This window comes from Pinus tabuliformis, chromosome J (assembly GCF_031772625.1).
Source record: "Pinus tabuliformis cultivar Carrire ecotype Pingquan chromosome J, CPIR1, whole genome shotgun sequence".
In the NCBI taxonomy this organism is placed as follows: Eukaryota; Viridiplantae; Streptophyta; class Pinopsida; order Pinales; family Pinaceae; genus Pinus; species Pinus tabuliformis.
This window is the reverse complement of record NC_142295.1, coordinates 1,088,392,035-1,088,406,227: the sequence shown is the minus strand read 5'-3', so window position 1 is coordinate 1,088,406,227 and position 14,193 is coordinate 1,088,392,035.

Here is a 14,193-nt window from a genome sequence, read left to right as displayed (position 1 = left end):
ATCATCATTACAATGACTGCAACTAAAACACAACACCAAAAACCATTCTACTAATAGTTACCCATCCTCTTACTAGTTGTATAGCCTAATATATCCTTAAGATTTAGAACATTTAGGAGGTAGAGGCATATTATGCTAGGTTTAGATTGGAGTTCTTGGGAGATCAGATGTATATGTGGGTATTTTTATGTAGATTACAAATTTTTGAGATATTCTATAAATTGTAAATTTTAGAGATATTCTGGAATCTAATTATTAGAAAATGGTTCAAACAACAACTAACAATTTGGAAATATAAATCCACCATATTAGAGTTAGGTTTAGATTGATATCAAGTTAGGTTTAGATTGATATCTTGGTGCAATAAAACTGAAACCAAACCCTTACCAGGAGCATCTTGGATGTGTGTCCTTAGGCTTTGGAGCCTTAAGATATTAGAGGTATATTAGAACTAGGTTTATATGGGTCCCTTGGTGCAATAAAATTAAACCAAACCCTTCCCAGGAGCATCTTGGACACGTTTCTTGCACCGAAAACCTTGTGAACAGACGCGAATTTTTGAGGCTCATGAGGGGAAAAATATGGAGAGAATAGCCAAGAACAAGTTTTAATGTGTAAAGCTAATCTGCCAAAATTTAAATTTAGATCATTGTTACACCAACTACTAACACTTACCAATCAAAAATTAAACTTCAATCTTCATTACAATGACTGCAACTAAAACACAACACCAGAGCTAATCTGCCAAAATTTAAATCTAGATCATTGTTACACCAACTACTAACACTTACCAATCAAAAATTAAACTTCAATCATCATTACAATGACTGCAACTAAAACACAACACCAAAAACCATTCTACTAATAGTTACCCATCCTCTTATTAGTTGTATGGCCTAATATATCCTTAAGATTTAGAACATTTAGTAGGTAGAGGCATATTAGGCTAGGTTTAGATTGGAGTTCTCAAGAGATCAGATGTATATGTGGGTATTTTTATGTAGATTACAAATTTTGGAGATATTCTGTAAATTGTAAATTTTAGAGATATTCTAGAATCTGATTATTAGAAAATGGTTCAAACAACAACTAACATTCTGGAAATATAAATTCACCATATTAGAGTTAGGTTTAGATTGATATCGAGTTAGGTTTAGATTGATATCTTGGTGCAATAAAATTGAAACCAAACCCTTACCAAGAGCGTCTTGGACGTGTGTCCTTAAGCTTTGGAGCCTTAAGATATTAGAGGTATATTAGAACTAGGTTCATATGGGTCTCTTGGTGCAATAAAATTAAACCAAACCCTTACCAGGAGCATCTTGGACACGTTGCTTGCACCGAAAACCTTGTGAACAGACGTGAATTTTTGAGGCTCATGAGGGGAAAAATATGGCGAGAATGGGCACTCCTGAGCACAATGCCTCCTCAAGAGCTTGCAGGCTGCGCATGGAGTGATGGTGTTTAAAGTCCCTGGGGGGCCAAGGATTTTCCTGTGCCCCATGCGATTTGCATCTGCTAATTGCTTAAAACTTGCTCTCCTGGAAAAGCTCTCAAAGTTTTCCCTGAACCAACATATTCAGACAATAAGTAAGGAAATTTAAATTGTTTCTATTCAAATCACATGATCTTCAAAACCCAAAGCACTGAGACCATTGTTGGAATCTTAGATTAAATGATAAATTAAAAACCCAAAAGCATTGAGACCATTGTTGAAATCTTAGATTAAATGATAAATTCGATCAATAAATACTATCACCTGGATTGAGCCAGATCACCTTCACATGAGCAGTATGTTATCCCTTCCTTGTCTAAAAAGGTTGAGTTATCTCTTACACTCTAGGAAACGTCTATTTTTCCATAGTCTACTAGAAAATTACTTTGGCACTGATTTCTTGATTAGGGCAGCATATTTACTTTGCCAGTTTGTTTGGGTTGTGTCTTAATCTTTGCAGTGTTCTTCTTGAGGCCTGTTCCTCCCCCTACATGTTGATTGACCTAACTCGTAGCTGCTTTTTTCATTTGCAATCCTCTTCTCTCTTTCTCGAGCTTATGGCTTTCGTGAGAATGTTTGAGGTTTGATACACCTCGTTCATGTTGACTTTTTTCCATTAGCTCGACTATGTCCATAGGTATCTCATCTTCCATTACAGAAAGCTTCTGCCTACTTTGCTCATACTCAGGGTTGAGGAAATCGTGTTGAGGTGCCTTGTCTCTCAATGCAAACATAAAAAGTACCCTGAGACATTTGAAGAGCATTGGCGACAGCTTCAGATAAACTTGAAGTTGAAGAATTCTGAACCAGAAAATGAGTAAAACCTTTTTATAGAGTTGTCTAATTGTTTAAGAGGAGGAAAATGTAACTTCAATATGTGGATTCTTAATGAATCAGAAGCATATGAAAGTAAACAGATCAAGGTTTACTTTAGTTTATTTAAATTAACCATCCTTAATAGAATCATGTTGTAACTTTCACAATGACAAGGTAGCATTCTATATGCTTAGTGAATTGAATGCAAGGACTTTGAGAAAATAAAAGACAGTGAAACAATCAAGCATCATATCACCTATCTATATTTGATCGATCACTCTAAACCCAAGAGAATCAAAATAGTTGTCTTCAACCAGTGGAGCAGGACAACTTAGAAGCATAACCATTCATCCATGACAGGATAAAACAATAACTGGTAACTGTTGTTAACCAAGATGAGCCTCTCCTGGTAACTATTGTTAACCAAGATGAGCCTCTCCTAAATGGTTGTCATTCCAGCATTTTAAAATTCAAATTCAAAGCCAGTAAAATCTTTTGTCCAAAACGTAGATTCTATGATGTCTATTGGATAACCTTCTATAGATGTTAATTTTTTTTATTTTTATTTTTTTAATAGTATTTATATAAAAATAAGGTAGAAAAATGTTTTGTCCAAAACGTAGATTCTATAATGTCTATTGGATAACCTTTTATAGATATTAAATTTTATTTTATTTTATTTTTAACAGTATTTATATAAAATAAGGTATCAAGTGTGGTAAATCATCATAAAAAACTAGTAGGGTGGTTAAATTCTAATTTAGCTTTAAAAAACTACAAGCACATAGTGAATGTCACAGAACAATAAGGTTGTGTTTGAAATGGAGGGATCACAAAGTGTATTTACAAAGAAAATAATGTTCAATATCATAAGTAAAACATATTTTTTTTAACAAAAATAATAATGGAGGGCTCAACTAATTTTAAATAATATTATTTAAGGCTCTTTGGTGACCAAATTTGGAAGGAGTCGATAGTCACAAGGAAAATCTTGTGCATACTCCTTTGTTCATGCATTGGTCATGGTTTGAGGGTTGGAAGATAAACTTGATTATGGAAGGCTTGACCAACACATACTCTCTTTTGATCTGACTAAATGTTGACAAATATCACTTCTTCCTCTTTCCCTTCATTGAAATTTACTACCACAAGAGAGCATAAATAGAAAAGGACCAATCCTTCTGGAAATATAAATTCACCATATTAGAGTTAGGTTTAGATTGATATCTTGGTGCAATAAAATGGAAACCACACCCTTACCAAGAGCGTCTTGGACGTGTGTCCTTAAGCTTTAGAGCCTTAAGAGATTAGAGGTATATTAGAACTAGGTTTAGATGGGTCTCTTGGTGCAACAAAAATAAACCAAACCCTTACCAGGAGCATCTTGGACACGTTGCTTGCACCAAAAACCTTGTAAACAGATGCAAATTTTTGAGGGTCGTGAGGGGGAAAATATGGCGAGAATGGGCACTCCTGAGCACAACGCCTCCTCAGGAGCTTGCAGGCCGCGCATGGAGTGATGGTGTTTAGAGTCCCCGGTAGCCCAAGGATTTTCCTTCGCCCCATGCGATCTGCATCTACTAATTGCTTAAAACTCTCTCTCCTAGAAAATCTCTCAAAATTTTCCCTGAACCAACAAATTCAGACAATAAGTAAGGATATTTAAATCGTTTCTATTCAAATCACAATATATTCAAAACCCAAAGCACTGAGACCATTGTTGAAATCTCAGATTAAAAGATAAATTAAAAACCCAAAAGCATTGAGACCATTATTGAAATCTTAGATTAAATGATAAATTCGATCAGTATATAGTATCACCTGGACTGAGCAAAGCTAGATCAACTTAAACGATGTAACTTGGATACTCTTTAAAATAGTTTAATTTCCCCAAAATAACTCCCATCCTCAACCCCTTAGATAAAAGCTATAACATGTTAAACATATATTGATGATTTTTATTTCCATATACCTTTCTCTGGACAATCAAACATGCTCACGCTTGAATTATAGGCTGGATCAGGTCTCCTGCCACTGCAACGAGGGTGATATAGTTTAGTCCATTAAACATGAAACAAATTTAATTTCAAATTTTCTAGGAACATTGTAGCAACACAACTGATAGGGATTGACCCAAGGCGCGCCTTGAAATTGACCGCACCCCAATCTGGGTAGTTAGCAGCACATCTCCTAGATTTTCATGAATGAATCCCAGAGGACCCACCAGAGATTTTCACGGGCCCATTAGATGTTTTCATACTAAAATTAGGATCACGGTTCTCTCCAGCAATGGCAGTAGAAAGAGAATTGAGCCCATTGTTAATATCCTCTTCCTGAGACTTTTTCTTCCTATTGCGAGGACTCTTGAAATGAGGCTTGGGACTCCGCTGATTTGGGTTTCCGAGGAGGGGCATTGAGAAAGAATGTTTCCTTCAACATGGAAAGATTTTTCAGCAAACCCATACCTTCCATCTACATTGCATTCAAATTCATGACATTTATCATCGTTTGCAATCTCAAGATTCACATTAGAGCCTTGGGTTTTGCAGTCCTTACCTCTTCTCGTATGTTCTTCTTCTTCCGCACAATCCAAAGGTGTTAATTGTAGATTCTCCTTGCGTGCTCCTTGCAAAACTCCTCCTGAGAAGCCCTAAATTCCCTGGAAGAAACATAAGCACATTTTCTAGATATATCTCCATCTTCTTTCCTTTCACTGCATTTTCATTCAGCGAGTTCCTTCTCGGGCTGATCATGCCTCTTTGAAACAAGGAATTTGCGAGGTTGAGCCTTGAAATTGACTGAACCCCAATCTAGGTAGTAGCACATCTCCTAGATTTACATGAATGAATCCCAGAGGCATTTCACAGGCCCATTAGATGTTTTCGCACTAAAATTAGGATCACGGTTCTCTCCAGCAATCGCAGCAAAAGGAGAATTGAGCCCATTGTTAATATCCTCTTCCTGACTTTTTCTTCCTATTGTGAGGACTCTTGAAATGAGGGTTGGGACTCTATTGATTTGGGTTTCCAAGGAGGGGCATTGAGCAAGAAGGTTTCCTTCAGCAGGGAAAGATTTCTCAGCAAACCCATATCTTCCATCTACATTGAATTCAAATTCATGACGTTTATCATCATTTGCAATCTGAAGATTCACATTAGAGCCATGGGTTTTGCAGTCCTTACCTCTTCCTGTATATTCTTCTTCTTCCGCATAATCTGAAGGTGTTAACTACAGATTCTCCTTGCAAAACTCCTCCTGGGAAACCCTCAATTCCTTGGAAGCAACACAAACACATTTTCTAGATATATCTCCATCTGCTTTCCTTTCACTACATTTGCATTCAATGGGTTCCTTCTTGGGCTGATCATACCTCTTTGCAACAAGGAAGTTGCGGGGTTGAGCCTTGAAATTGACTGAACCCCAATCTGGGTAATTAGTAGCACATCTCCTAGATTTACATGAATGAATCCCAAAGGCATTAGCCAACGAAGGTGTTTCTGAAATATTGGATTTCAGAGACCCACCAGAGCTTTTCACAGGCCCATTAGATGTTTTCACACTAAAATTACAATCACGGTTCTCTCCAACAATGGCAGCAAAAGGAGAATTGAGCCCATTGTTAATATCCTCTTCCTGAGACTTTTTCTTCCTGTTGTGAGGACTCTTGAAACGAGGGTTGGGACTCTGCTGATTTGGGTTTCCAAGGAGGGGCATTGAGCAAGAATGTTTCCTTTAGCAGGGAAAGAGTTGAGTTCCGAGGAGGGGAGGAGGGGCGTCGAGCATCGTTTGCACTAGGTTTTTGAGGAGGGGCATCGAGCATTGGCTGCGTTGGGTCTCTAAGGAGGGGCATCATTCGCTGATTTGGGTTTCCCAGGAGTGGCATTCACTTTCTATTCATATGGTTTCAACCAGGATGATTAGTATGGTTTCAGTTATAACTATATGTTTAATCCAACGATGGAAATTATTTGAATCGTCTAACATCTCAATCAGACGGATTATAGAAAGATAGGTGTGATAAGAGGGGAGATAATTTCAGAGGGAACGCCTTACGATGTAATTATTTAGATTTTTTTTTTAATTTTATTATTTTATTTTTTACTATAAAATTATCATAGTTTTAATGATTTAGAAGGCTGAAAAAATATTATAAAAGTAATATCTAATTTGGATATAATTAAGTATTTATGGTAAAAAGTTTTCTTCATGTGCAACCTTCTCAATATGGTAAAGATGAAAAATTATTGCCTTAGATGTGTTGAAGTGCCAGGAATTGTTAAATGTTCAATTTATCCATGTAACTTGAGGGAAGGATATAATGATATTTTAATAATATCAATATCATTTGAAATGACATATTTATTACACAAAGTACATTTTACAACTCAATATGAAATACGTGTAATTCCTTTCATGCTAAAACTTGCACTAGCATGTTCCCTTTATAGTGTAGGCTATAATAAAAAGACATAATGATTGTATATATTTGGTTAGTTTTAAATAAAAGCATTATAAAATTCCAATAATCCTTAGAAGAATATATGTAAGCAACAAAAAAAAGGGGTTTTGTAGGTGAATTCCTTACAAAAGTGCCTCAACAAAACATAGTGTACAACACATAATACTACTAAGGAATTTTTTTAATAGACTTCATCCACCATTAGGTAATTATAGTAGGCTTGATTTGGCCATTAAAATTTAATTCAACTATCTTTCATTTACACCCCTCATTAACATACTTGTTTGTTTCTCTATTGAAAACTCTTAGGACAAGGAAATATGCTTTGGATGGGACATATTCTACAATTTCCTCACTCTTTTCATGATGTTTTACATAATTTCTCATTTGGGAGGGAACCTCTAACTAGATGATGTAGGATTAAGAAAGAATCTCACACAATACTGTAAGTGTGTCCACCTGGTGTTCTTTGGATAACAAAAGCCCCTAGTAGAGTCCATATACTTGTGCTTGATTATTTTTCATATGACCAAGACCTCATAGGTACCTAAACACTTTGTCTTGCTTGAGACCATAGAGTACCCTAGATGTGACAAAAATATTTCACTCCCACACTCAACCATAAATAAAATATTTTGATGTAAATATGAATAAAAATAATTGTATATTAACCTTAAGACAAAAGTAAGTAATCTAATATATATATATATATATATATATATATATATATATATATATATATATATATATATATATATTTTCACTTGTATTTTTTCATATGACCAAGACCTCATGAGTACCTAAACACTTTGTCTTCCTTGGGACCATAGAGTACCCCTAGATGTGATAAAAATATTTCACTCCCACACTCAACCATAAATAAAATATTTTGATGTACATATGAATACAAATAATTGTATATTAACCTTAAGCCAAAAGTAAGTAAAAATAAAATAAAATATTATATTTTCACTTTTGTATGCGAGGAAAATGTATAATTCCTATACTTTTAAAAATATTTCAATAAATTATTTTAATATTCATGTTAACTATATATATATATATATATTGTTTACCATAATAAAATATTTAATTGTGGAAAGAGAATAAATTATTGTAAGTAAAAAAAATCAAATACTTCCTAACAAGAAATAATAAGAAAGAGATTTGCAATTCATTTAATTCTTAGTTTAAAATTAATATGTAACATTTAAATTTTTTATTAATAATATAAAAGAAACAACTTGGATCATAAATAAAATATTTTGATGTTCATATTAAGTAGAATATTGCAATGTCAACTATATAGATATAAATTGAAAAAGCAAATTATTATGTTTAAAATGGCCTCATTGATTTGCAGTGTATTTTTTATATTAATTTTCTCTACAATTTAGTAAGATTTATTTTAATTGCAAGGTTAACTTGTGTACGCAACAAAATCCAAGTTTCTAAGGGAATTTTCAAGGGGTTGAATCTATTCATGCATTCAAAAATGCAGTTTATACAATAAAAGATATATATATATATATATATATATATATATATATATATATATATATATATATATATATATATTAAGGGTCTAAAGAGATGAAATCCCTAAATTTTTTTAAATAAAACAAATTTGATTTCAACTAAAACATTTTTATCAAATTTTAAACTTTTTCTTAGTTTTAAATATATATGAGATCCTTTAAACATAATATTTCATGTCGGCATTTTCATTAATTAAATTATCAATAAAAGAAAAAATTGAGTCTATAGGCGTCTCTATTTTGGAATAGAGTTTTCAAAATTTTCAATTAATTATCAATAATAATTATTAGGTAGATGATAAGTACTTAACCTCCACATAATATTCTAGAATATTCTTGATAATATCCTTTGATTTCTATAAAGTTGTTATGTTCTTTTTACCTTTTAATTAAATTGATTAATTAACAAAATTTCATATGAAACGAGTTCTAAATTTTTGGAAATTTGGTATTGTAACAACGCATATTTACAAATTAGAAATTTCAATGTTAAAAGTAGAGAAGAATCTCCATAATTAAAAAATTTCTATAGCCTTTTTTTAAAACCTATATATCTTTAATTTATATGTTATTTTTTAAATCATTAATAATAATAATTTAAAATAAAATTATAATTTAATTAATTGTTATAATTTTTTATTGAATTGAGACTTCTGTGATCCATATCAAATTTTTGAAGATTCTTCGGCGAAAATCACATAGAGAAACTTTTGTCGACGCGTTTCGAACCAACTAGTGTGGTTCATCGTCAGGACAAGTTGAATGAGCAGATCTCGCTATGCACTTTAAATAGATAGGGCAGAATATCCAATGACTCAAATTTCTCGATAAAGTAGTAGCTAAAAAGATAACGGCTAGTTTGACTATGATAAAGGGTATATATATATATATATATATATATATATATATATATATATGAAAATTCAGTTATTAATATATAATAGAATAAATAAATTAATAATTATAATAATAATATAATAATTAAAATTAATTATATTATAATAAGTTAAATAATAAAATAAATTAATTTTAAATTGTTAGATAAAAATATTAGTTAGTTATAAAAACCAAAATTAGAGTAATAGTTAATTATATTTATTAAAATATAAGATTAATAAATATTCGTCAAAAACTTAGAGAATTCAAGTGTTGGAAATATAAAAATTAATTCATGGTCTATTTAAGGGTAAAAAATAGTATATTAGTTTCAAATTAATTAATTATAAAATAGATTAATTTTAAATTAACTTAATGTAAATTAAGTTTAAATTAATACACATATATAAATATTTAAAAAATAAATAAAATAAAATTTTACCATATTAAAAATTAATTAACTAAGTTTGAATTAATAGTCAAAGAGTTTTCACATATATAAATATTTATAATAATAATAATAATAAAATTAATTACCATATTAAAAATTAATTAATCGATAATATAAGGGAGGGGAAGAAAGAAAACGACTAGGAGGAGAGGGCTGGGACCCAGCAACTAATGATCTTCCAGCCATCCTCTCTATTGAGATTGTTCGGTCTTTTTTCAATCTCCAGGGCTTCCCTAAATTTCCGGTGATGGAATTGCGACACTCTAGCAATCACACTAGCCTCCTCGATGCAGACATGATGATTGGTTTTCTCCAGAAGAGGGTCTAAAGAGCAGATTCCTGGTGTCCATCTTCCGTTTGTTCAAGGGACCACGGATAAGATTGCGAGGATTCTTAAGAAGCATAATATCCCCGCAACTTTTAGACCTCTTAACACCATTCGTAAATCCCTCAGATCTGTGAAGGATCCCATCGACCCCTTGGACATGAAAGGGTTTTATATTATTCCTTGTTCATGTGGGACCCCCTATATTGGTGAGACTGGTCGCTCCATTAATCAAAGGATTAGTGAGCACGCAGCTGACCTCAAGCATATGAGAACTAAGTCTTCCGCTTTAGCAGAGCATGTGGAGAAAACCAATCATCATGTTTGCATCGAGGAGGCTAGTGTGATTGCTAGAGTGTCGCAATTCCATCACAGAAAATTTAGGGAAGCCCTGGAGACTGAAAAAAGACCGAACAATCTCAATAGAGAGGATGGCTGGAAGATTAGTAGTTGCTGGGTCCCAGCCCTCTCCTCCTAGTCATTTTCTTTCTTCCCCTCCCTTATATTATCAATTAATTAATTTTTAATATGGTAATTATTATTATTATTATTATTATTTTAAATATTTATATATGTGAAAACTCTTTGACTATTAATTCAAACTTAATTTATCTACAAAAATTAATTTAAATCTATTTTAATTAATTAATTTAAACTATTAATTAATTTTTAATATGTTAAAATTTTATTTTATTTTATTTATTTTTTTTTTAAATATTTATATATGTGTATTAATTTAAACTTAATTTACATTAAGTTAATTTAAAATTAATCTATTTTAAATTAATTAATTTGAAACTAATATACTATTTTTTACCCTTAAAATAGACCATGAATTAATTTTTATATTTCCAACACTTGAATTCTCTAATTTTTTGACGAATATTTATTAATCTTATATTTTAATAAATATAATTAACTATTACTCTAATTTTGTTTTTTATAACTAACTAATATTTTTATCTAACAATTTAAAATTAATTTATTTTATACTTATTCTAACAATTTTACATTAACTTAGATTTATTAATATATTTGAAATTAATTTATTTTATGATTTACTTATTATAATATATTAATTTACTTATTCTATTATATATTTATTAATTTATTTATTCTATTATATGTTAATAACCGATTTTTCTTTTATAAAATATATATATAATACCCCTTATCATAGTCAAACTAGCCGTTATCTTTTTAGCTGTTACCTTATCAAGAAATTTGAGTCATTGGATATTCTACCCTATCTATTTAAAGTGCATAGCGAGATCTACTCATTCAACTTGTCCTGACGATGAACCACACTGGTTGGTTCGAAACGCGTCGACAAAAGTTTCTCTATGTGATTTTCGCCGAAGAATCTTCAAAAATGTTATAATTTTTTTTAACTACCTACTCTCTTAAAAAAAAAACTAGTTTTTTTTTTCAATTCCGTAGTTTGTTTTTGTAAGTGGCGGTTAGCACTAAAGCAATAGTTGGCCCAACATAATTGAAGAAAGAAATAAAAAACATAATACGGGGATCACTCATTAAAAGGTTAAATTCATATTCTGAGCATTCAAAACCTTAACTTTTAATGCGCCGAATACTTTGGTTTCTTGGACGAGTATGTGACAGTCCATTTTATTGTGCTTTGACAACTGTGTAGCATGATGTGTGCAGCGTATCAAACTCTCCTTCCCTTTGGAACATCTGACCACGAATTCCATTTAAATTCATCTAGATTCTTTGCTTATGTTTTCTCTTATTCCAGAATTGAACTTTCAATTTACAGAGAGAAGTCACAGTTAAGAGAAATGTGCTTTAACTAAAGACAAATTTTGTAGTCAACATATACCAAACAAGAGTCTATGAAAGAACAAGTAAAATTGTAAACATGGTCCTGTAGTCGTTTTCTCAACTAGGGGAGAAATTTTTGAAAAAAAATACGCTTACAACAATGCAAACTCTACCATAAAATTTATAGTCTTGATAAAAATAAAAACTCTAATACATACAGAAAATAATAGAAATATAATAGCAAATCAGATTCTTTCTTTAACTAACAAAAAGGATTTCCTAAATACGTAGTAAATATGTCATTATTGTTTCTTTAAATAACAAAAAGGATTTAAATACACAGTAAATATGTCATTATATAAGACTTTGCCAAAGCAAGTGTTCAAGACTCGGCCAACCACAAGTACATTCAAGAAAATAGAAATATAGCTATAATGAAAAACCCTCCCTATATAAATATGACTTTGAAATTTGGATAAACCCTAGGAGAAACTCGTCAGCGGGAAATGACTTTTGCCTTGGACCGAGAAGAACCTGAAAACTCTCATTACGCTTATTTAGTTATTCGGTATGACAACTTGCTCCAACACGGTTGTCCTCTTGTCCGGGGGGGATGGCATCCGAGGGCTAGGAACGTGGACAGGAAATTATGTAATTCCTTGGTATTTCAGTTCTTTGGTGGAGTTATTGCTTGTCTATTTATTTTTTTGCTTGTTTGCAATATGTTCGTGGGTTATAATAAAGATTAACAAGTTGAACGGTTGCACAAATCAAGATTCAGTTGACTATTAAAGGAGTGGGATCTAAGGGTGGAAGAACTTTCAATCGTCTAACATTGGATCTAACGATGCAGAGGAGTACAGTGTGGTAACTAGGGGAGTTATTCCCAGAGGGAATGCCTTACTGTGTAATTAAAAACATCAATTAATGTATATATATTAAATGCTAGTAATAATTGCATCAAAATTGTACAATACAATGTACATTTTATTTAATTAATTAAATCATAAGGCACTTTCTATTTATTCTAGTCGACATAATCCTTTAAACATGTCATAAATCTAGTGATATTGTTGTTTTGAATAAAAATTTCAAGGTGTAGATTTTAAATCCTAATAAACTTAAACATCTATAATCTTTTTTAACAAAAAATAGAATAGGTTTTCATATTTTAAAATTTGACAGTGTGTAAGTGCAGTTGTTACAACCTTTCCATTATTCACAAAGGCCAATTCAATTTGATTTTATTTGCTTTTTACTCCTAATGACCTTTTCAAAATTCAAAATTTTCACATCCTTTATATTTATATTGTTGTTTTTATATGTGTAAACATGCCCAAAAAATGTAAAAAAAGACAACATTTGTAATTTATCATTTACTGATCTAACCTGTGTAGTTTCCCTTTTGTTCCTGGCTTTTTTGTTAAGGAGTGGTTGTCTAGTTCATCTCTAGGACTACTTGAGCTGTTTTGGCATTTCTATATTTGAAAGGGAGGGATCAGATGTTTTTTTGTCCATTGCAGTTTGTAAAACTTCTATTTGTTAACACATAACGATTATCTCATCTTCATTTCTCTGAATTAAGTGTTGAAAAATGCAACAATAAATTCTCAATTTGGTTTTGCCTTGATTAAATTGAGAAAAAATAAATTTCCACATCAGTAAACAACTTGGATGCAGTTAACTTGTGTGACATGGCTTGTGTCACCTAGTTTACTCAATAAATTTGAGTTGGAGTTAGAGTTCAGTTAAGTATGGGTGATTGCTAATTTGTAGCAATCAAATTCAGTTATCTCAAGTTGTTTTCAGTTAAACTAGTTCCAACTGTAGGAGGAACTAGTGGAAGGTCAATTGTGCAGTGGGACTTCAGTAAAACTCAGTGATCATCCAATTAACTAATCAATCAACCCAAAATAGCTAGTGCATGTAGTGAATTCGAGTTCCCCAGCTGTGGTGGAGATTCCAAGGCAGTGTAACATCAGTTATAGATTAGTCTTGAGTGTACAGGTGTTGCATGTAGTTAAGTGATCAACCTTGGGAATTACACAATCCATTTTGGAGAAATTCCTAAATAATAGGGGCCTAATTTCTCAAGGAATTGCGCAAGGAAATAGGGCTCAAGAAGAGGCATAAATTTACTAATTTTGGGTCAAAACTTCTCAGTGGGCAGAGAGATAGGTTATTCACTTGCATGGTGTGCTTAGTTGAGCAAAACAATTGCAATACATCTCAATTCATCATATGAATGCAAGTAGGCATTAGGGTTTTTAGCAGTTTGCTTTCCTCGGGAAAAATAATATTTACATGTGTGTTATTTCTTATTGGATGTCTAAAAATTTTGTTCTAGATTGTGAATTACTTTTCGCAGAGCAGTAAAGTAGGTTTGTGTCTTGTGATTTTGATTAAAATTTCATGAGCAATTGCAAATCTATACCGTAATTTCTACATTAA